The sequence below is a fragment of the Narcine bancroftii genome, chromosome 2, assembly GCF_036971445.1.
Source record: "Narcine bancroftii isolate sNarBan1 chromosome 2, sNarBan1.hap1, whole genome shotgun sequence".
Classification (NCBI taxonomy): domain Eukaryota; kingdom Metazoa; phylum Chordata; class Chondrichthyes; order Torpediniformes; family Narcinidae; genus Narcine; species Narcine bancroftii.
The window spans coordinates 211,953,466-211,978,861 of NC_091470.1; the positions used below are offsets into that span (position 1 = coordinate 211,953,466).

The 25,396-nt window shown below is 43.2% G+C and overlaps 1 protein-coding gene and 1 long non-coding RNA gene across 2 annotated transcripts in view; one reads left to right on the top strand and one right to left on the bottom strand.

Moving 5' to 3' along the window:
* The window catches only part of rims2a (regulating synaptic membrane exocytosis 2a), an 865,989-nt gene that overhangs the window by 399,997 nt on the left and 440,596 nt on the right, over positions 1–25,396 (top strand). The window lies entirely within an intron of this gene.
* On the bottom strand, positions 12,946–15,344 carry LOC138755060 (uncharacterized). Its single transcript, XR_011352011.1, has 3 exons — positions 15,255–15,344; positions 14,775–14,910; positions 12,946–13,028 (listed from the first exon to the last, which is right to left on the bottom strand). It is a non-coding gene; the product is annotated as an uncharacterized lncRNA (long non-coding RNA).

The following is a 25,396-nucleotide window of genomic DNA, read 5'->3' on the forward strand; positions in this document are numbered from 1 at the left end:
CTTACAAAAAATACCTCAACCCCCTTCACAGTATAAATCCGTGCACCATCAGGGCTTACAGTTGGGTTTAAAAAAGGAAAACATTCATAGGGAGGTCACTTATTTTTATAATAGTAGCACCGACTTTTCTTATTTATATTGGGGCTCCTATATAGTCTAAATATGGTTGCCAAATTTTTATAAATACATCATATTTGTTCTTTTTAAATTGTACATTATTTTTCTCCATAGATATAAAACTATTCATCTCTATTTTCCATTGTGCTCTCTGTAGAGGGGAGTCAGATTTCCAAGTACTTGCAATACATTTCTTAGCCACAGCTGAAGCTATTTCAACAAATTAAATTTGTAATTTAGTTAGTTTATTACCTTTTTTCCAAAAAATGCTACAAACATCTAAAACACATCTCTGATATTTCCAATTTTGATTTCTGTTATTTCAGTGGTGTGAGGTCTAAGTAAATTCCTTAGCTTTCTGTAAATATCTACTCATTAGCCATTATTGCTTTTGTAGTAAATGTCAGGTCACTCGTCTGAGTGCTACGGGTACCATGTAACCCAGTACTACCTGTCGCGTGGTCGGCAACTAAACCAGCTCCTCCACCAGGCTTGCCTGGTTCGAACGGTGGCTAGACACCCTGCAGGATGAAAAACAAGACCTGTCAAATGGTGGACGAACACTCTTATAGGGTCCATACCCATTTAGCAAACACATGCCGTGAAGCACAGAAAAAGCATCCCTTGCATCGAAGCTTGGTCTGGCCATTCTCTGCAACAGGGCCTCCCCCAGTTGTCTTGAACCTCACCCTGCTGCTGGATCCAGGAGGGGATGTCAAGAGAGTTGGTCTGGACTCACCTACTCATCTAAAACCCATTCACTCACACGCTGCTCCTTTCCAAGGAGTGGGGTAGCCTTATATCAAATTGACTGAAAGGAACCATCATCATCCTATGGGATGGAGAGCCAGAAAGAAGAATGTTTTTGTAATAAATGCTTAATTTATCTCCATCCCTTAGCATTTGCAACTTACTCAGAAAAGCTGGAAGCCTAGTTTGGAACCTGTACCTATTCCATGTAAATGCCTCTGCCACACACATGTTGGGTTGTAAGCCCAGTCAATCATCTCTTTATTATGTTATTCCCATTCATCATTTTGACAGTTAGGATTGTTGGCCATATGATTATTTCTCAATTATTAATAAAAAGACTGGCAAGAACAATATCCAGTATATTGCTTACTTATAAATGCTTGTGGGCGATGATCCTGCAGTTCCCCTAATGAAACTGCGTTCACACTTCTGTTTGGAAGGTAGTTCAGGTTTATTGCCTCATGTGTCAAGATATAGTGATGGAGGTTCCTTTGCAAGGAGACTGGTCGACAACTTTCATGTAGTATGACAGGTAAGAGGTAGAACTAACGTGCCGAATTTCAGAGAAAGAGAGTTGGTTCAGAGCAATGGCAACAGAATTTTGCTATTTTGGCTTCATTCAGATGGGAAAAAAAACTGTTGGTGTCTGATCTCACACCCGTAATTCTTCTTCCTGACCATAGGAGGGTGAAGAGAATGTGGCTGGGGTGAGATGAGGTGTTGGCTGTTTTTCTAAAACAGTTTTAGATGGAGTTCAAGTTCAGGGATGGGGCAGGGGGTGTGGGGTGGTATGATGGTCTGAGCTGCCATCTGCAGTTTCTTGTCTTGGGCAGAGCAGTCCCTATCCCACACAATGATGCATTCTGACAGGATGCTTTCAAAGGTAGAAGTTGTTGCAGAATGAAGGTGACTAGACAGATTTCTTCAGGGCCTCTCAGGATGTAAAGGTGCAAGTTATGATTTTTTGACCATTGACCAGGTCACTGGAGATGTTTACGCCAAGGAACATGAAGCTGTCCTCTATCTCAATCTCAAGAACAGAGAGTGAACTCTGTCCCTCCTCCAGGACTCTATAACCAGCTCTTTGGTCTTGCTGGCATTGATGAGCTCCTTGGTCTTACCCTGGCCTGAAGATTTTGACATAGCAATAACTATGGTGATAAATTTGTGAGTCAGAATGGTATGTGGTTGAGGGAGGCAGCGGGGCACTTGCAAGATGGCTTTGAATCGGGGGATTGGAACATATTCAAGAACTCATCCAGGGACTTGAATGCATATGCAACAGGTGCCACTGACTTCATCAAGACCTGCGTGGATGAGTGTGTGTCCATCCGCAAATACTGGGTGTTCCCCAACCAAAGGTCCTGGATGCATCAGAGAATCCGCAACCTCCTGAGGGTGAGAACAAGGGCTTTTAAGGCCAGGATCGAGATCTTTACAAGAAGTCCAGGTATGACTTGTGGAAGGCATCTCTGAACTAAAGGAAGCTAGAGACAGACACAGATACACACCAGCTATGACAGGGAGTGCAGGCCATTACAGCCTACAAAGTGAGGGCAAACACTACCCAATGAGATGAACACCTTCAATGCCTGCTTTCTGAAGAAGAAACAAAGAGTGCCCACTAGAATCCCTGAAAAGACTGAGGATCCTGTCATATCTGTCTCTGAGGGTGACATCAGAACATAATTCAAGAGGGTGAACCCTCACAAGGCATCAGGCCCTGAGGCGAACCTGGCAGGGGACTGAAAATCTGCAGCAAACCAACTAGCCGGAGTGTTCACAGGCATTTTTAACTTCTCATTGCTGCATTCAGGGGTTCCCACCTACTTTAAAAGGGCATCAATCATCCTGGTGCCCAAGAAGAGTGTTGTAGGCTGCCTCAACAACTACAATTCATACACACAACTATTCTTCATCGACTAGAGCTCGGCCTTCAATACCATTATTCCCTCTATGCTGGCCAAGAAGCTACAAACTCTAGGCCTCTGTATCATCTGCAACTGGATCCTTGACTTTCTCATCGGAAAACCAGTCAGTGCGAATTGGAAACAATGTCTCCTCCTCACTGATTATTAACACAGGTGCACCCCAAGGATGCATGCTTAGCCCACTGCTCTACTCATTAAACACCCATGACTGTGTGGCCAGGCACAATTCCAATGCCATCTACAAGTTTGCTGATGACACCACAGTTGTCGGCAGAATCACAAACAGCAATGAGGAAGTGTACAGGAGGGAGATAGATCAGCTCGTTGAATGGTGTTACACCAACAACCTTGCGCTCAACGTCAGCAAAACCAAAGAGATGATTGTGGACTTCAGGAGGAAGTCAGGGGAACACAACCCAGTCCTTATAGAGGGTTCAGTAGTGGAAAGGGTCAAGAACTTCAAATTCCTGGGTGTTAACATCTGACCTGGAGCCTCTATGTTGATGCAATCACAAAGAAGGCTCGCCAGTGGCTATACTTTGTGAGGTGTCTGAGAGATTCGGTTTGTCACCAACAACTCTTGTAATCTTCTACAGGTGTTCTGTGGAGAGTATTTTTACTGGTTATATCACTGTCTGGTGTGGACGATAAGAATAAACTCCAGCTGGTTGTTAACTCGGCCTGCAACATCACAGGCACCAGACTTCACTCTATCAAGGACATCTACATGAGGCGGTGTCTTAAAAAAAGCAGCCTCTATCCCCACCACCTCTACTACCATCAGGAAAAAGGTGCAGGGACCTTAGGACAAGCACTCAGCAGTAAAGGGACAGCTTCTTCCCCGCTGCCATCAGATTCCTGAATAATCAATGAACCAAAGACATGGCCTGACTTTTTGTGAACTGTTATTGTTAGTATTTTATTTTTATAGTAATGTCGTAAGATGGTTATAATATGAATGTTTGCACTGTGACGCTTCTGCAAAACACCGAATTTCATGACTTGTTCATGACAATAAAACCTGATTCTGATTCTGATGTGATGTGAAGGGGAACTTGTTAATGTTGGAGACCCCTTCTTCTTCTTGATGTTTGAATTGCAGTTTGGGAAGTTCATGTTGGTTGGATCTGAGACTACAATATATTGAAGTTGGTACACTGCAGGCTAGTGCACAGTATGTCTGTTTAGTGAGGTGGATCAGGCAATCTGTTTTCTCTGAGTCAGAGTTATTTATTATATATGTATGTATGTATGTATTTATTCATTTATTTACAACATGGTCGAATCAGATTCTGGCCATTGAAAGCAGTTCTGCCCAATTACACCCAATTAACCTTCCAACCAAGTATACCTTTGGAATGTGGGGGGAAACCGGAACACCCAGAGAAAACCTACACAGACATGGGGAGAATGTACAAACACCCTACAAAAAGAGTCGAATTCAAATTCAGGTCACTGGCGCTGTAATAGTGTTGCTCTAACCATGCCATTGTTGTTGGAGTGGTACTCATACAAACTGTGGAAGGTGAGACTTGTGTTGTATTTGTTGTCTAAAACCTTTGGAGAATGATTTCCAGCTGACAGATCCACTGTCTCTGATCACAGAAGTCAATGTAGAGGATGTGCCAATCGTAATACTCTTGAATGTACAAACCGTTGTTGGAACAGTCAATGCCTGGAATCTGCATAGGCCAAGTTTACTTGTTTATAGAACCATGGATCACTGCAGCCAGAAACTGGCCCCTTTGGCCCTTTTAGCCTGTGTCGAACCATTTTTTTTTGCCTGGTCCCACTGATCTGCATCTAGTCCATAGCCCTCCATACTTCTCCCATCCATGTACCTGTCCAAATTCTTCTTTATGATGGGAGTATCCAACGTTCTCTTGGCCCTACCACAAACACACATGGAGCCTTCATTTTCTAAGGAATTATAAATTAAGAATCAATCTGGACTTTATGTTCTGCACAGACCCATGGTCTTAAAAGCTGTTCTATGTTTAGTGAATGCTTTGTAATTACGAGAGAACATCCCTGCATCTGACCTTTAGTTTGAAGGCAGGTCCTTGAAGTAATTGGAAGATAACCCAGGTGGATAAGCTAGGATTACTTTGCTGTTCTAAATCTGGTGCATGGATAGATGAAAGGTGGTCTGTTTAGTTTTATTTCTTTTGCATTTCAAGGTGCAGTATTTGTTGTAACTGTGAGGAGATTTCAGAAGGCAGTTAATCCACAAAAATAGCAGACCTGTATTATCAAAATCAGAATTTATTTCATGAATAAGCCATGAAATTTAGTGTTTTTCACCAACATTATAGTGCAAATATTAATATTATAACCATCTTACAACATTATTATACATAAGTAATAATCGTGCATGAAAAGTGAGGCAGTGTCTTTGGTTCATCGATCATTCAGGAATCTGATGGCAGCGGGGAAGAAGCTGTCCTTGTGCCGCTGAGCGCTCGTCTTTAGGCTCCTGTACCTTTTCCCTGATGGTAGCAGAGTGAAGAGAGCAAAGCCTGGGTGGTGGGGGTCTTTGATAATAGAGGCTACTTTTTTTAAGACGCCGCCTCTTGTAGATGTCCTCGATGGAGTGAAGTCTGGTGCCTGTGATGTTGCATGCCGAGTTAACCACCCTCTGGAGTTTATTCTTGTCCTGAGAGTTGGTGCCTCCACACCTCAGTGAACCAGTTTAGATTTTACAACCATCTGGTTGTTTCATACTGATTAAAAACTTCAAATCATCTAATTTAATTTAAATTCCCTCGACATCATGCAGGGATTTGAACTCATATATCTGCATTATTATTCCAATCCATCCTCTGGGTCAATAATCTATTAATGTTATCACTTTGCCGATGTTTTCCGGGAGCATCTGAATTATGTTCACAGATCTCAAGTGAATTTGAGATGATAAATGATGCATGTAGATTATTCTGATTCTTTGGCTTATGAGAACCAAACAATTGAATTCCGGCAATTATTCTAACATCGACTTGGGTTGTTCTCTCCTTTAATCATGGCGCCATTTGGTTCACAGGGCAATGACTTATCTAAGTATTATGTGATCAGAGGCATCAGGAAATGCGAGCAGTCTATGTGCACTGAGAAATCTCCCTTGTGCATATGATAACCCTATTGGTGGCTGCAGGAGTAGAGGAGAGGGGGTGCAGGAACAGTTGAAATGGACTGACTGACAGAGGAGGTGGTTGGGGCAGGTACCATTGCAATCCGTTAGAAATATTTGGACAGATACATGGATAGGGTGTAAAAACACAATCCTGGAGAAACTCAGCAGGTCAAACAGCAATGATAAAGATGCATCACCAACGTTTCAGGCTTGAGGTATAAACAAAATGTCGGCAGGCACCTGAACAAAATGATGGGGTGGAGGGGCAGGGGGAGGAGCACAGTCCCACAGGCAGGAGGTGGATAAGGGAGGGAGGGCACACCAGCAACCAGGGTGAGGGGGGGATGGCTCTGTGAATGGAGAGGGAAGCGGGTGGAGAACTAGAGGAAAGAAGACAGAGGGATAGGGAAGATAGGGAGAATGGGGAATGGGCTAGCAGAAACCAGAGAAGTCCATGTTGATGCCGTTTGATTGAAGAGGGCCCAATCATGATGCCATTTGATTGAAGGGTGCTGCTCCTCCAATTTACGGTGGTCCTTATTTAACAGTACATAAGCCCATGGATGGACATGTCATCGTGGGAGTGGGGAACAGAATTTAGAGGGATATGGGCCAAACACAGGCAGGTGTTACTACGTTTTGGTCTGCATGGGAAAATTGGACTGAAGTGCGTGTTTTCACATTGTATCTCAGAAAGATAACATTTGACGACAGGAAAATAAAGCAGTAAAAGCCGATGGAGAGAGATGATCTGAGGGAAGAGATGGGAACTGTCCGAGTCCAGTCATTTCCAGCAGGAAAAACGTCTTCAAAGATATGTCCTGGAATTGTTATTTATTTTAAGTTTGGAGGTTTCACTATTATTATATCTTTTATTCTTCACTGCCAGTTTCCCCATTAAAAGGTGCCACTGGGTTTATTTCAATACAAATATGCTGGAGAAACTCAGTAGGTCACGCAGCATCCTTTGGAAATAAGGGGAACCAATGTTTTGGGCATCAGGTACAGAGTAAACGAAGGCCTATGCCTTCATAAAAAAGGTGGCAGAAGAGAGGAGGAAGGGGCAGGGGGAGGAGCACAGGCTAACAGGAAGAGGTTATGGGTGGATATAGACGGGAGGGTAGGAGAAGAAGCTAAGAAGTGATGGGAGCCAAGGAGCTCTGAATCGAGAGGGAAGGGAAGGGGGTGGAAGCTGGAGGAGAGGAGACAGGGACGAGGAAATTGAGGGACTCAAGGAAGGGTATTAATGGATTTTGGAGAATCAATGTTAATGCCTTCTGGTTCACAACTGCTGACAGAATATTAGGTATTGTTCCTCCAATTTACGGTGCCAAATTGACATATTCCATCCAGACATGGACTTCTGTTTCCACCCTCTCCCTCTTTCCCTATCCCCCAATCAGACAGCTACCCTTCTTAGCCCTCTATCCTCTCCTCAGCCTCTTTTTCTTCTCCCCTCCCACCTGTATCCACTCATGATCTCTCACCAGTTGGCCTGTGCTCCTCCCCCACCCCTTCCCCCTCTCCTCTCCTCCTCCCACCTCCCGCCCACCTTTGTATTCAGGAGCCTGACTTTTAATTCTTATTCCTCATCAAGGGCCCAAGCCTGAAACATCCCGTGTGAACCTGCTGAGTTTCTCCAGCACGTGTGGGTGTTGCCTTTGACTCCAGTGTCTGCAGATTTCCTTGATCTCCTCCACTGAGTTTATTTCTTGAAGTAGTGCAGTGTATTTGATCAATGTGTTCTCAACGCACTGCAGCGGTCTGGAACAGGGGGTGAGTTGTTGTGCAGTTAATATTCCACCATACAACTTTGACCGGAATCGCACGCAAGTCGGAGTGGATTAGGACTGTCCCTGGAGGGCAGGCAGGGTTCAGCTGGAATTTCACTGAAGCTCCTGTGAGATACACTCGCTCTTGTCCCAGAATCAAAATGTTGAATAGTTACTGGATTTATCCAATTTTTCTGGAGAAAGGACAAGGCCTCGACTCTGTTACTGAATATTTTTGGCAAGTAGAGGGAAGGAAGAGGGTAGTCGTAGTAAATTGGAGTCAAACATAGACGTCTGCAGACAGCTGGAGCATTGGTTATGTATCTTTTTTAGTAGTGATAAATGTTTTGGTGTGCTTTACAACAAATAAAGTGAAGCCATTGTTGTAAGAATTTATACGCAGCGTCTCTTCAACAAGGTGAGCTTTTTGGGTGAGGTTAATCATTGAATGAAGATGCCTGATGGTGCAACATCTTCTCAACATTGCACTCAGACAGGCGAGATGTTTCCGCTCTGCTTTCTGGAGTGGAGTTTGAATTCTCCAATAACTCTATAGTGGAGAGAGCCAAGTTCCTTGGAGTTCGCTTAACTAGTGACCTATTGTGGCGATTTATTTATTTTCATGTATAGGTATACCTGACCTGCGTACGTGTAATCTGTATGTGTGTTTTATCTGGATGTGTGCCTGCATGCTTTGTCCAAGGACCGGAGAATGTTGTTTTATCTGATTGTACTTTTGCAATTGGATAATAATAAACCTGAACTTGTTCACATGATCCAGGGCAGGGCCAACATGAACAACAAGAGTTCATCATCGACAGGTAACTTATGCCCAGGTTCCTTAGTGGCCAGAACTTCAAGAATGTTATTTCAGAGTTCAATTATTCCAAACAGAATGGGGAATGACAAAATACTTAGTCTGACGTGATGGCCACAGTGTGCTCCTACCTCATGCTAACGATCGCATACGGCAATTTGGAACAAATCTGCAGCAGAGGCTGACACATGGAATAGTTAAACTTTCCGGCTTGGTGGCAGTGAAACACTGCATGGTTTAAGAAGTTTGTAGCAAATAAACAGCTGGACTTTCAGGTAACTCATGGCTGGTCTTTGACCCGGTCGACAATGGTAAAATCTAGAGGCTGTCAAGTAGCTAAAATATGATAATTTTACTGGTTTACATGATTATTTGTTGATGACTAATCTGAGTTCAGCTATTATTAAAGTAATTATGATAATGAATTTATTGTCAGACACTTGTGTACAACGTGCATATGCACCAACATTCTTGCTGCAGCCAAACGGGTATTATTGTTGGGAGAAACACCTCCAATTAATATGTATTAAAGAATATGTATCAGAGAAGACCAAGAAAAATAAGTCATTACAGAATTACAGGGGGGTATTATGTGGTGGTGGAGTTACAGCGCCAGTGATCCAGGTTCAAATCTGGCTCTGTCTGTAAGGAGCTTGTACCTTCTCCCTATGTCTGAATGGGTTTTATCTGGGTGCTCTCACCCTTCAAAAAAATATGGGGTTTGTGGATCAATTGGTGAATTTGGGGGGTGGGGGGAAGGCCCCAGGCCAGAAGGGCCTGTATGCCTAGATTTAAATTAGAATACAGGATGGAGATCGAGAATCTGGTTGGGTGGTGCCAGAGCAGCAATCTTGCTCTCACCGTCTAGGAAGGAGAAGCTGATGGAGTGCGCGCAAAGTGCCCTCCAACACTCTTTGTGTTCCTCCAGTTTCCCAGCATCTGCAGACTTCATGTTCACCTGCATTATCAGTAGAGGTTGGATGTGGTCATTTTTAGGTGGGGACATATCATTTACAAATTAGCAAACTTTTGGGGTTTCAATCATTGAGTTTATATGTCCCAAAATACCCAGTGGAGTGAGAAGGGTTCTTCTGCAATGGTTTTCTCTCATATTCATACAACTGTATAAAGAGCTCAATCAGAGAGTGTAGGATTGTAGTGAAAAGGAAAATCAGTTAGCACCAAACAAGGGTGGATGCCTTCCGATTACACTGGAAAACAAAAGGGTGGCTTCCTCAAACAAATAGATAACTTCAAGCTGAACACAAAGATCATTTCATATTTGTTGTATCATGTAGGTAGTTGGAGAAACATTAAATGCTTTTATTGAATTTTGCTTGTTTAATCACATAATGATGCTGAGACATTGCGTTCAACTGACCTAAAAATGTCTTGCTGCTGATTTGTGTTTGTACTCAGCATCTGATGCCTCTCCTGTCAGTGTCCAACAATAGTCGGCCGGCATTGATGATTTCAAATGCCCTGATACCACTTTTATATGGTCGCATTGTCCTGGTGAAAGCTTTTACCCTGTTTGTCACTGATAAGATCTGTGGGGAAGAAGTCCAAGTGCGAACGCAAAAAATGATTTTTCAACATCATGTTGCACTTCATGGTTTTAAATGCTTTAAGCATGTTGTCAATTAGCTGGGTGTAGTTTAGTGCTGTGTAGTTGCCAAGAAAATTTTCCGCAACTTCTTTAAATGCCTTCTGTGCTATTTTCTCTGGCCTCACTAACAGATCTTTGAAATGTCTGTCATATATAATGTGGATGCTTGGACTGACCAAAACAGCTTGCTTTGTGGGCACTATACGAGTAGACTTAAAATATGGATGATTGTTTCTCAAACTGGAGGTTTGTGACCAGTGGTGTGCCTCAAGTTTCAGTGTTGCGACCTTTGTTGTTTGTTGTCTACATCAATGATCTGGATGATAATGTGTGAAATTGGATCAACAAGTTTGCTGATGACACAAAGATAGGAGGATTGTGGACAGCGAGGAAGGCTTTCAAAGTTTGCAGGGGGATCTGGACTAATTGGAAAAATGGGCCAGTAACTGGCAGATGGAATTTAATGAGGTTTTGCATTCAGGTAGCACATACACAGTAAATGGTCGGGCACTGAGGAGTGTGGAGCAGCAGAGAGTTCTGGGAATACAGAGACATAATTCCCTGAAAGTGGTGTCACAGCTAGGCAGGGTTGTGAAGAAATCTTTTGGAAACTTGACCTTCATAAGTCAAAGTATTGAGTACAGGAGTTGTGATGTTATGTTGAAATTGTATAAGGCATTGATGAGGGCAAATTTGGAGTATTGTGTGTAATTCTGGTGGCCAAACTACAGGAAAGTTATAAGTAAGACTGAAAGAGTGCAGAGAAGATTTACTAGGATGTTGCCGGGTCTTCAGGAGTTGAGTTACAAGGAAAGATTAAACAGGTTAGGACTTTATTCCTTGGAGCAAAGAAGAATGAGGGGAGATTTGATAGAGGTTTACAAGATTATGAGAAGTATAGACAGAGTAACTGCGAGCAGGCTCTTTCCACTGGGATTAGGAGAGATAAATACAAGAAGACATGGCTTTAGGGTGAAAGGGGAAAGGTTTAGGGAGGAAGATTGGATTTGCTCAGAGAGTGGTGGGAATGTGGAACGAGCTGCCAGCTGAAGTGGTGAATGTGGGCTCAAACTTAAGCTTTAAGATTAAATTGGATAGATACATATATGGGAGAGGGACTAGCGGTATGGTGATTGGGCACAGATGGGATGGTTGAATGGCCTGTTTTCTCTGCTGTTGTGTTCTATATCTACAAAACGGTACGTAATAGGAAAATATTAAGGCGATTTCCATGATCAGCAGCCCAAAATCCATAAAATGCACCAAACCTCATTGTCTAGTTGTTCCGCTGAGGAACAGGATCATCTCAGCTTTCTTCCTCCTGCATGAGGAGCTGCCAGGAACCTCAGCATATTGTGTGGAAGCTGCTGCCACAAGGCCTCCATTTCCATGGACTGAAATTGGTGTTGTGACATAGTTACCCCCAATAACCACTGTCGGATTTGCCTCAATTTAACCAATCAGAACTAGAAACAAGGGAAAAGCAATTGTCAATGCTTCAGCTTAAAGACGGGCTTCACCCAAAATGTCAACCCCACTCATGTTGTTTGAACCACAAAGTTTCTTCAGTGACTGTTTTGTTATTTGCTCAGGTGTCAGCATCTGCAGTCCCCTATGAATTCAGACAAAGTAATATTGGGTACCTCAGCTCTGTCCGCTGCAATAGCCTGGATCTCCCAGTGGCCATCCATTTCAAATCCCTTGCACCTCACTGACATGTCTGTCCATGGTCTCATGCACTGCAAATTGGAGGAACAACACCTCATCCTCCATCTGGGCATCCTCCAACCAGATGGCATTAATGTTGACTTGTTTGGATTCTGTTTAAAACCCCCTTATATTTTCTTCCCCCTGTTGCCTTTCCCCCAGCTCGCTCTCTCTTTATCCCTCACTCTCTCTCTCTCTCTCTCTCTCTCTCTCTCTCTCTCTCTCTCTCTCTCTCGACCCTATTCTCTCTGTCTCCTTTCACAGAGCTAAAATCAATTCTCACCTCCCCACTTAACACTTCTTTGTTGGTCTCAACTCCTCCCCCAGCCAGTCTTCACTTTTTATTCTTGCACCTTTTTGTTCTTTTATTCCTTGAAGAAAGGCTCAGGTCCGAAACGTCGGTAATATATTTTTACCTCCTATGGATGCTGCAAGAGCAGCTGAGTTCCTCCAGTGCTTTAACCACTTGAAAATAACTGCATGGATCAACCTCAAGCAATATTTCAAAAGAACAGAACAAATTCCCATACTTTAAAGGTGATTTCAGTGTGAGATCTGTAGTAAATAGAATCTAGAAAAGGAATCACACAGACAGAGTAGATGTAGAAAGGCTGTTCCCCGTGGTGGGAGAGTCTAGGATAAGAGGGCACAACTTCAGGATTGAAGGGTGTCTGCTTAGAATAGAGATGCTGAGGAATTTCTTCAGCCATAAGGTGGTGAAACTGTGGAATTTGCTGGCACAGGTGGTTGTAGAGGTCGGGTCATTGGGTGTGCTTCAGGCAGAGATTGATAGGTTCTTTATTAGTCCAGGCATCAAAGATTATGGGGAGAAGGCTGGGCAGAGGGGCAGAGTGGGGAAATGGATCAACTCACGATTAAATAGCGGGGCTGACTCGATGGGCTGAATAGCCTATTCCTGCTCCTTATGGTCTTTTGTTGATTTAATATTCTTTAAAATTCAGTAAATAGTAATTCCCTCCCCTTTCCCCCAAGTATCCGGAACTTAGGGGATTGATAGATGGTGGATAAATAAATTTGCTGGTTACTTGAGATTGTATGCTGCGTGGATTGGTGAACTAACCACTGGGGGTGCCAATGTTTGACCTTCGTATTTTTTACCTATTTATTTTCCCTGATTTTTCTTTTGCCGGTTGCCTGAGGCTGTTTGTTGCTTGATTTTGCAGGGATTTTACTGTATAAAATAATTTTAGAATATTAGCTATTAAAGAAAAGTAAATTTTTTAAAATACATTTAAACTAATAAGACATGAAAGCAATTAATTCAACACAAATTAAACAACACTAAGGACCTTTCTCTGCATCTCACCTTTATCATGAGACCATCCATCAACAGCTAATTAATGCAAGGTTGGAATGATGGAACTAATTTGGAGGTCAATGGACCGATGTCATAAAAATACTCTTTAAAAAATGTTGGTTATATTTTACTTGACTGTTAAAATTAATTTGAAGGTAATATTCTAAATAAGACAAACATGTATGTTCTAACTCAATACCCTCAGAAGAAGAGAAAAATTAAAATGAAGCAACAACATGTTGTTACATGCAAAGCACAAAGGAATACAAAAAGGGATCTGAAATAATCTTTGAAGTCTTTTCATTGTGAATAAATCAAGAGACAGGGTATAATTTTCTGACTGAAATGTCATGGGTATAAGCAATAGGTTTTTGTTGCATTATGACATGCTGGCCGTTTAACGTGGAGAAATATGAACGCAGTGTTTTAGGTCACTTTAACACTGTGTTCAAAGTCCAATAAATATCCCAATCTTTCATGAAGAGGTTCCCCAGAGAGGTGTTATCAGATTTCCCTGTCTAAAGCTGCACTGTATCAATTTCAATGTGCACTATTTTTATGAACTTGAAGCTGCCAGCATTTAACCCTATAGGGTAGTTGTGGAAGCCAGCCCCTTTGAGGGAATGGATATCCATTGAGGTCCGAGGTACAGGAGAATGATGCAATTGCAAAATTGGATGGTGGGATGGCGGGGAAGACACCTGGGGCTCAGAAGAACCTAGGCAAGAGAGCAGGGAACTATGTGAGCCCACCACCAGACACATACACCCCTGCCCCTCCCTTCTTCACCTTCCACAGGGACTGTTCTCTCATGCCCTCCTCTTCCCACCAATCGCTCCCCTTGCACCTACCCCTGTGACTGCAGGAAATGCTCCACTACACCCTCACCAGGATTCGGGGCCGAAAACCATCCTTTCAAGTGAAGCAACACTTAATTTGTGTGGATGCAGGAGTAATCTCCTGCATCTGGTGCTCCTGTTATGGTCTCCTCTACATCAGAGAGACTGGGAGGTCGCTTCCTTGAGCACCTCGGCTCTGTCCGTCACAATAGTGTGGATCTCCCAGTGGCCACCCATTTTAATTCTCCATCTTATTCCCTTGCTGACATGTCTGTCCATGGTCTGATGCACTGCCAGACTGAGACCAACTTCTGTCTGGACTCCCTTCAAAAGGATGGTATTTACTTTGATTTCTCCAGAGTCCGTTAAACTCCCCCCTCCCAAATTATTTCCTCTAGCTTCATCTCTCTCTCTCTCTCCCTCTCTCTTTCTCACTCGGCCCTTTTATAGAGAAAAACAGCGAATGTGAAGGCAGATATTCTGCACTTATATCGCTGCACTTACCTCCATAAAATGTCCGAAGGCAGATGGACAGCTGGAATACGCTCCAAACTTGCATCCGCCCGGGGAGTGGGGGTACACTTAAAGGTGGAGTTGCTCCACCTCCTCCATAAATGGAATGCTGCTAAAAGCGGCTGCAAAGGGGAGAGCTGATGACGTCACGATGACACTGTCAGCCCGCGACCCAGGAGCGCGAATTTTAACAAAGGCCATATGGTTAATAGAGGCGATTATGTTGCACAAAAGATCTGCTTGCACAGATCCCCACTAGTGCTCTTACCTGCTCTCCGTTCACCATTTTCAGTAAAGGCCGCTTTCCCTTCTTGACATGTATGTTTGATGTCATGGTGGTGGGCGGCGCTACTGCACCACTCGTCACACTTCCCTCAGCTCTGGAAGCCCCTCCTGACACAGCTCTGCGTTAAGGGACCACAAGATTATCATTATTAGTCGTCACCATGAAAGGTAAATTGGTCTTTTTTTCAAACGAGATGGCTATAATGAGGGGTTTCACCATAAAATGGCCTTCTCTCTCTCTCTCCCCCCCTTTTCCCTCTGTCACCTTTCACAAACAACCCACCCCCCCCCCAATCAGTTATCTTTCCTGTCCTCCTATTATATCTAATTAACACCCTTTATCCTTTGGTCTGTAATCCTCTCCCTCCCCTTTTCACCAGCCTTGTAATACGGACTCCTGTCTTTTATTACTCATCCCTTGAGAAAGGGCTCAGGTTCAAAATGTCGCTAATATTTCTTTTACTTCGAATGGATGCTGAGAGACTGGCTGAGTTCATCCAACACTTCTGTTGTGACTAGCAGAGAATAATGCCCAGCAGAGACATGTTCTCCCTGCAAAGTAGCCATGGAGACCTCCTGTGACCTAATAGGAAGTTGCCAGCGAGATTGTAAGGAGAGATGTTTCATGAATAAATTCACCTTTGGTCAGCTGATAATACTGACAAATCCCCATATCCTTATTGCCTGCTCCTGTGGCCTTCATAAATCAAAGTATTGAGTACAGGAGTTGGGATGTTAGGGTGAGGTTGTATAAGACATTGGTGAGGCCAAATTTAGAACATTGTGTGCAGTTCTGGTGGCCAAACTGCAGGAAGGATATCAATAAGGTCAAAAGAGTGCAGAGAAGATTTACGAGGATGTTGCTGGGTCTTCATTAGTTGAGTTACAGGGAAAGATTAAAAAGGTGGGAACTTTATTCCTTGGAGTGAAAAAGAATGAGGGGAGATTTAATTGAGATTATGAGGGGTATAGATAGAGTAAATGTGAGTAGACTCTTTCTACTTAGGTTGGAAGACATGAATGCAGGAGGACATGGCTTTAGGATGAAAGGGGAAAGGTTTAAGGGGAACATTAGGGGGAACATTTTCACTCAGAGAGTGGTGGGAGTTTGGAATGAGCTGCCATCTGATGTGGTAAATGTGGACTCACTCTTAAGTTTTAATAAATTGGATAGATACATGGATGGGAGACGTCTATTGGGAGGGTTATGGAACGGGTGCATGTCAGTGGAACTAATGGTATGATGTTTCATCGCAGACTAGAAGGCCGAATGGCCTGTTTTCTGTGCTGTAGTGTTCAATGAGACGATGCTCTTTCCGTTAGGAATTCTAAGATGCAGTTACAGAGAGGGGTCTTGAGTCCCTGCGAGGACAACTTCTCAACTTCTCCACCATAATCTGGCACACACAGACAGACATAGACAGACAGACAGACAGACAGACAGACACACACACACACACACACACACACACACACACACATACACACGCACACACACACACACACACACACACACACACACACACACACACACACACACACACACACACACAAATCATAAAGATGTACATAAAGATGTTATTTAAAATAAGATATAAACATGATGGGAAGACTTAGCTATATTCACCAATATAACAGCCTGTGGGAAGAGCAATTTCCCAGCCTGGTATCTTGATTTTGATACTCCTGTACCTCCTCCTTGACACCAGTGGGTCAGAGATCCTGTGTGATGGATTGAAAGGATCGTCTATAATTCTTTGAGCCCGATTTAAGAAACGCTCCCAGTGATCTTCTCACATATTTTGGTGACCCCCTGTATGGACTTCCAGACCAATGCTTTGCTGGTGACTGAGGGACTCGCATCATGCCATGGGCTGCTGGAGACCAGGCCATGGGAACCAGGGATCCTTGAGGGTGCCAATGGTGAGAAGGGCTTCAGAAGGCCTTCGGGCACTGACAGCTTCCTGACCATAGCGGGGGTGTGGAACTGGAGGCCAAAGAGTGGAACTGGAGGCCAAAGAGGGGAACTCAGACACCTGGAGCTCAGGTTCACCGCTGGACCAGACAGGAGGCCGTGCGGCTATGGAGGTTACAGGAGGAGGCAGCATCGGAGGAGGTGATGGATGCATGGACACTCAGTGTCTCTGAAGGGATTCATGCTTCATGCTTCTCCTTCTCGTGTTGACAGCGGCTCTGGCCAGGCAAAGGAGAGACTTTCTTGTGGCCTTCATGTACATGATGATTATGCAGAATCTTGAATGTGGTGAAAGCTGCTGGAGTTCAGAAGTCTTGTGGAGACATCATTTTTGGGGGAGCAAGGCAGGGATAATGTTTGCCCTTCTTTGCTTCCCTCCCCCAACACTCCCAATCTCGCCTGAAGCTCTGGCGACCTCAGGGGGCCAACTCAAGGTGCGCCAATGAGACCCAACCAAATCATGATCGAGTACAAGTTTGGCACTGAGCTCCGAGAAGCGTAATTCTTTACTTCTGAACTTATCTTCCAAAGAGCTCGGCAGAAGGATCCAGAAATTTCACCTTAAAGTGAGTGGTCTTTTAAATGGGATTGTTTTTGAGCAGGCAATGTTTCAAAGACCTTCTTCGCTGCTTGGCTGGTAGCACACAGGCATTTCTTAGTCATTAAATGTTTATTGAAAATGATGATAAGTAATATTTCACGAGGCTTGACATTAATAAGTTCTGTTCTGGAGAAGTGAGTGCTTATTTGGAATGTTGGAGTGACCCTGTGTTCAGGACAGGACACAATTAGGTTCAATTCTTTCTCAGATGAAAACCCATAGTGTCATTACTTCATTAAGATCTAGAATCTCAGGGGGACCAATGAAAGTAAAGTTGAAAAAAATTGCAAAGGGTTAGAATAAAATTGAGCAGAATTTCAGAAACAAATAAAATAAGAGTAAAAATAAAGAAACAGAAACTAGAGGATGCGCGTAAATTAGCAACAGGTAAAAGAATGTGTGATGGCTTTTACCAAGGTCTCAATGCAAGTGTTTCAGAATCGGAATCAGAATTTATAGTCATGAACAAATCACAAATTTGTTGTTTTGCAGCAACGTCACAGGGCAAACATTTATATAATCCCCCCCCCCCCCTTACAGCAATAAATACAAAATAGTGCACAAATGAGTTTCCGGGAGAAGTAGTGGTGGAAGGGTCAATTTTGTCATTTAAGGGAAAATTGGATAGGTGTATGGATGGGAGGGGAATGGAGGGTTATGGGCAGGGTGTAGGTAGGTGGGACTAGAGGAGAGTACTTGGTTCGGTGCAGACTGGAAGGGCCAAAATGGCCTGTTTCCATGCTGTAATTGCTATATGGTTATATGGAAAAATAAGGCAGTGTCTTTGGTTCATTGATTATTCAGGAATCTGATGGCAGAGGCAAATAAGCTGTCCTTACTAAGCAGGGATAAGGAGACACTTTAAGAGCGTCACCTCAATGGCGAGCAGCATCAACCAGCTCTTCATCTAGGGTGACACCATTGCTGTTTCACACAACTTTATTCAAACAGCTGCTACGATTAAAACAGGACCAAGGCTCTCCATTGGCTGAATATTTGTTCCCATCCTCACCAAATGTTTACAATTTTAAACTCACAATTTTTTTACCTGTTATTTTATTCTCATTTTAATTGTTACCAGTTGCTTGAATTTCTGATACAAAATGTTTTACTCTATTGATTCCTGAGATGTGGCAGGTTTTTCAATCTTTTTATTGGTATTGGAAAAAATAATAACATCAAATACAATATGATATAAAGTTCAGATAAAAGTAAATTAAAATTGTAGATAGTAAATGCGTTAAACAAGATACGTATGATCCATGTTGTCGATAAAAAAGGATAAAAAAAGAAAAAAAAACTTTTAACTCGTGTAATTTCTAACCACTGTAATCTGAGTGATTACAATCAGAGCCAGGCGGCAAATTCTAATTTCAATACTAATATTTTTTAAAAAAAAGAAAAAGAAAAGATTTTTGATAAAAAAGCAAAAATAATTCATCCATAAATGTTGAAAATAATTGAAAAAAGAACCTCAAGGAGAATTTTTAAATTTGTTTTAATTATTGAGCACCTAATTTTCTCTAGAGGAAGGGATGCCATCAAATCCGATAACGAGACTCTGCCGTCCAGTTTACACCCCATTAACCTACATCCCTGGTACATTTCGAAGAGTTGGAGGAAAATCGAGCCCCTGGGAAAAACCTGTGCAGACACGGGGAGAATGTACAAACTTCTTAGAGATTTGAAGCCCGGTCCTGATTGCTGGCACTGGAAAGGTATTAAACTAACCGCCACACCAAATGTGCCACCTACAAAGACTTTATCAGCCTTGATAAAATCACAGCCGAAACATTGATCATTTCCATGTGTGGATGCTGCCTGGTCTGCTGAGTTCTTTGAGCAGTTCTTCGTCTGCTTAAGGTTCCCGCATCTGCAGCTTGAGTGTTCCTCGTTTTCTGCACCACCTTGCCCTGACAGAGATGCAGAGTTGGTGAGCAATGAGAACGACGAGGAGTTAGTGTCGTACACATTATACAAAGTACATATACTTTGAAATTCTTGCTTGCTGCAACTGAACAGGTATTTCATGAATAAAAACTTCTAATTACATTGAAAGATAGAGAATTTTTACGAGCCCAGAGGACCCCAAAACCAAGCAGCAATAGATATTCACTAAGGCAAATAGTTACTTAAACAAAAGTTGTTTTTAATTACGTTTAAACATGAAAACAGAATCACCCTTTAACTTATCACTATTAACTTAACCTAACTTAACCCCCTTCTAATTCTAAGCGCACGGATGGCAGTCTCTTCAATCTGAGGCGCTCGCAAGCTCACACCAAGACACAAGAGCAACTTGTTCGTGAACTACTCTTTGCAGACAATGCCGCTTTAGTTGCCCATTCAGAGCCAGCTCTTCAGCGCTTGACATCCTGTTTTGCGGAAACTGCCAAAATGTTTGGCCTGGAAGTCAGCCTGAATAAAACTGAGGTCCTCCATCAGCCAGCTCCCCACCATGACTACCAGACCCCGAAATCTCCATCGGGCACACAAAACTCAAAACGGTCAATCAGTTTACCTATCTCGGCTGCACCATTTCATCGGATGCAAGGATCAACAACGAGATAGACAACAGACTCGCCAAGGCAAATAACGCCTTTGGAAGAATACACAAAAGAGTCTGGAAAAACAACCAACTGAAAAACCTCACAAAGATTAGCGTATACAGAGCCGTTGTCATACCCACACTCCTGTTTGGCTCCGAATCATGGGTCCTCTACCGGCATCACCTACGGCTCCTAGAACGCTTCCACCAGCGTTGTCTCCGCTCCATCCTCAACATTCATTGGAGCGACTTCATCCCTAACATCAAAGTACTTGAGATGGCAGAGGCCTACAGCATTGAATCCACGCTGCTGAAGATCCAACTGCGCTGGGTAGGTCATGTCTTCAGAATGGAGGACCATCGCCTTCCCAAGATCGTGTTATATGGCGAGCTTTCCACTGGCCACCGTGACAGAGTTGCACCAAAGAAGAGGTACAAAGACTGCCTAAAGAAATCTCTTGGTGCCTGCCACATTGACCACCGCCAGTGGGCTGATATCGCCTCAAACCGTGCATCTTGGCGCCTCACAGTTCGGCGGGCAGCAACCTCCTTTGAAGAAGACCGCAGAGCCCACCTCACTGACAAAAGACAAAGGAGGAAAAACCCAACACCCAACCCCAACCAACCAATTTTGCCCTGCAACCGCTGCAACCATGTCTGCCTGTCCCGTATCAGACTTGTCAGCCACAAACGAGCCTGCAGCTGACGTGGACATTTATCCCTCCATAAATCTTCGTCTGCGAAGCCAAGCCAAAGAAAATTAATTTAACCTAACTTAACCCCCTTCTAATTCTAAGCGCATGTGTATGTAATGTGTTTGTAAGTTCAGAAAAGTTCTTTGATTCACAGTCTAATCTCACACACACAAATCATAAAGATGTACATAAAGATGTTATTTAAAACATTATGGGAAGACTTAGCTATATTCACCAATATCACTGCCTGTGGGAAGAATGATTTCCCAGCCTGGTATCCTGATTTTGATACTCCTGTACCTCCTCCTTGACACCAGTGGGTCAGAGATCCTGTGTGATGGATTGAAAAACTGGTGTTTTTGTCATGCAGAGAGTCCTCGTGATAGTGAAGCAGTCCATGATTAGAGTTCCGAGGGGAGGTTTAAGTGCCTGATAGCCATTAGAAAGACTCTATTCCTAAACCTAGAGGTACTGGTCTTCGGGCTTCTGTACCTTCTGCCCAAATGTAGCAGTGAGAAGAGGTTGTGACCAGGGTGGTAGGGAGGTTTTATGACGATGGTCTTCGATGGATGGGAGATCGGAACTTGTGATGGACCTGGCTGTGCTTGTCACCCTCCGCAGCCTTCTGCGATCCTTTGTCTTGTGTGAAAAGCCCATAGTGTATGGGGGCTGAGGGATGTGTCAATGAGGGTTGGATTGGAGGCTAATGTGTGAGAATTTGCTGTGCCATGTGAAAATGTTGGCTCTCTGCCTTGCTTCATGGAGACTGGTGACTTGGAGGCCATGTTTTAGTGTGTGACACTGTGGTGCATTGAATGGGAGTTAGCAATTGGAAACACTATCTTCTTGGACTGGGGCTTGCCACAAACCACACTGGTGATGTTCTGGTTGAATGATGCAGCCAAATAAGTATAGAAGCTTTACCAATGATGAATGTATACATTAATTATCCCAGCATAGAAAGAGACGCTAAATAACTAGATATATTCAGTTACAGTTAGTTACAGTAAAGATAATGTTTTGCATTGCAGGCAGCTCTTTCTGTGGTTCTGGTGTCGTTTCTGTAAGGGGTGGTTCAAGACTCTGATAGCTGTTGGAAAGAAACTGTTCTTCAACCTATAGATACTGAACTTTAGGCTTTTTAAAAAATTTAGACATACAGCTCGGTAATAGACCATTTCGGCCCACGAGCCTGTGCCACCCGATTTACACCCCATTAACCTACACCCCCAGGACGTTTTGAAGGGTGGGAGGAAAATGGAGCCCCCGGGAAAAACCCATGCAGACACAGGGAGAATTTACCGACTCCTCTCAGACATCGTGGGTCCTGATCACTGGCACCGTAAAGGCATTTCGCTAACTTCTAATGCCAACCGTACCACAAACCCATTTCCAGTGAGAATGTAGTAGTGAGAAGAGGTTGTGACCGGGGAGATTCTTGATGATGTAGGATGCCTTCTTGAGGCAGGACCTCATATAGACGTCGTCTATGGATGGGAGGTCCGTGCCTGTGATGGATCTGGCTAGGTTTCTGACTTTCTGCAACTTTCTGCGTTCCTAGGGATTTGAATTCCGTAACCAGGCTGAGATGCAACCAATAAGTGAACTCTCTACAGTGCAGCTGCCGGTTTGATAAAGCATTGCATTGGTGTTGAATTGGGCGATGCAGTCATGAGGGTTCAGTACATAGAGCAGCAACTAAGCACTCACCCTTAGGGTCCCCTGCGTGATGTCAGCAAGGAGGAGGTGATGTGGCTGATCTGCACAGATTTGGGTCTGCCAATGAGAAGAAAATCTCCTGTGCAGAGCCCCCTCATGGCAGGTTGCAGGGGCCATGCAAATAGACTGCGCTTTTTGGATCAACAGAAAATCAACAGGAAAATTGTTTGTCCAGAATGGAAGGTTTCCTATAGGTGATGGAATTTTCCCTGGACTCCTACAGTTCCATGCGACGTAACAGGAAATATCCTGCTGAAGCTGGGATTTTGAGGGGTGTCCTTGACTTTGAGAGTAGTGTGGGTATTCATACAAGTTTGCCCTTTCACATTTCAAGATACAACATGACCCAGCAGCTCGCGCTGCCCAAAGAAACCCATGTGACTATTGAACCTACCAACCCTGTATACATTTGGAATGTGGGCGGAAAACGGAGACCCCAGAGAAAATCCAGGTTGTCACGGGGAGAACGTACAAACTCTTTATAGATAGTGGTGGATTCGAACCCAGCTCTAATCTTGTGGTTTGCAGGAGTCACGGATGACCTGACTTACAGACAATTGCCTAGGGGGCTTTCAATGCTGCAAAAGTGGTGTGTTTGGGGTGCTCTGGGTGGAGAAAGGTTTTTAGTGAGAACCCTAACATCAAAGGCCTTTGCCCTGTTGGTTCCTGATTCGATGGGAAAGGAACCACGACTTCTCTGGCAGTTTTGGCCACTGATTCCCAAGGAGGAAATCTATTTGGAAGTGTGGAGAGTGGAGTAGGTTTGGAATGTCCGCGCTTGCTGTTCCAGGCTTGCCTGTGACCTGTGAAAACTACAAGTACTGCATCCCACACACACTTGCACAGCAATCTCTCTCAGAGGGTGGACTCTGGATCCCCAGAGGGTGAGGGTTGCTCTCTGAGGTCATAAGTTGAAGGTGAGAGGGGACCTGAGGGGCAACCTTTTCACTCAGAGGGTAGAACATATCTGGATCGAACTGCTGGAGGAGACTGAGGAAAGTGGGCACATTAACAACTTCCAAGTGACATTTGGACAGGTGTGTGGAAGAGCATAGCAGGAACATGTAGCATATCCAGGCCGACAATGCCATCTTGTGTTGGGCCTGTTCTTTGCTGCATGACTTTATGAGTCTCCTCCCCCTATTCTGGGTTGTCCCTACTGTTTTACCGTTGGAAAATTGTTTGGTCAATATATCCCAAAATCTCTGCCACAGCATGAATGTAATTTTATTGCTAGATGTTCCTTCTGCATGGTTAGTGTAGCGGTTATCGCAATGCTATTACAGCTCCAGAGACCAGGATTTGAATCTGGCGCTGTCTATAAGAAGTTTGTGCGTTCTCTCCGTGACAGTGTGAGTTTCCTCCAGGAACTCCAGTTTCCTAACGCCTGTCAAGATCGTACGGGGGTTGTAGGTTAATGGGTGTAATTGAGTGGGCAGGAATTGTGGGCCGAAAGGGCCTGTTACCATTGCTGTATGTCTAAATTTAAATGATTGAACCCTTTACCTTCACATTATTTATCTGCTTTAGCTACTACAATGATGGGGGTCCTTCAATATAGGCTAGCATCCTACCAGTGAATGACATCGAACAGCTTTGTCCAACCTTCTATAGTCTGTAAGCAACTGATATTGGGATTAAATGGTGGGGGAAAGTGGGCCTGGAGGGGTTTAAGAATCACTAACTTGGAAATATGCTTCCAAATAGCTCCTGATATTTAGATATGTTTTAGTCCCCAAATAGTTTAATTTTTTAGCCCTCTTTGCTTCAAGTAGCTTAAATATGGATTCATGTGTGTGGAATAACAGGCTGTTTAGCAACATATCATACTAGTTTACAAATGCAAGAAGCCACCCACCCCCTGTTCATGTTGCAACATCTACGGATGAGCAGAATGTTTTCTCAATAGTTTCAATGCAGTTATCATAAAACCATCTCAATGAAGTAACATGTTGGCAAACAGTGAAGGCCATTCATGGGATATGAACTTTTCGTTCAGTTTCTTACCATAAAAGTGGAGATAGTGCTTGAATTGGTCTGTTTTGTGATAGTCTAGTTTCATTTTGGTGTCATGTTCCCTGTGAGCATCTTGGGCCAAAGGGCATGTCCCTGCGCTGTTCTAGATTCGAACTATATCATGAAGAAGACTAAATTTGACTGATATTTTGTATCTGGACCCAAACCCTGTTTCTACACTGTTTGAGCAAAAAATATTTGGGCTTTTCTTGAGAAGAAAACAAAAACTAAAGCCAAAACGAAGAATTTTCTTGATAAGTTCAATCATCAAATATAAAATGTATATCTTTACAAGTAGAATTAATTTGAATATATTATATAAGAGAAATATTTCATAATCATATGGTCAGACTTGCAGAAGAGAAATGGTGTGTCAATTATTTTTTTAAATGAGCACTCTGAATAACATTATATGATATAAGAATGTGCTAAAATGGAACGAACAATTGTAGAAGAATTGAGAAAATAAGGTAATAAATGTGTTCATTTTTTTTTACACTTGGCTTATTTTTGTCTTGGACAAATAACTTTACCAGCACCTAAATGGCACTGACTTTCTCTCAGAGAAACCTAATTTGTATTTAATTAGTTGGTAATACCTGTTTCTTCTTTACATCGTATATAAGTTGTTAATCTGAAAGGTCAATGGGATATTCATATTTGAAATGCGTACCTTTTGAAGATAGAAACAGCCTTTTGGAATTATTTTTGAAAAAGGTAGATTTATTATTTCTCAATTCAATTCACTTTGCTCTGATGTTTCTTCGGGACCTATGACAAGGTTGAAGGTTCATTTTATTAGCCCGTAATATGCATAATATGCTTCAGCCTTTGCTGCTGTCTAGGCAGACATGAGTCACCACAGGCACAAGAGGCTGTTCTCAAATACCATCTCTCAATTAAGGAATGACACTGCCGTATTGGACTCCAACTCAGGTATTTGGATTGGATTCAATAAAATTGTGTCTAATTTGGTGGTGATTGATGCAGGCCCCCCCCCCCCCCACCGCCCCAAAACTAAGGAGAAAGATTTGAGATGCCAGAGTTGCAC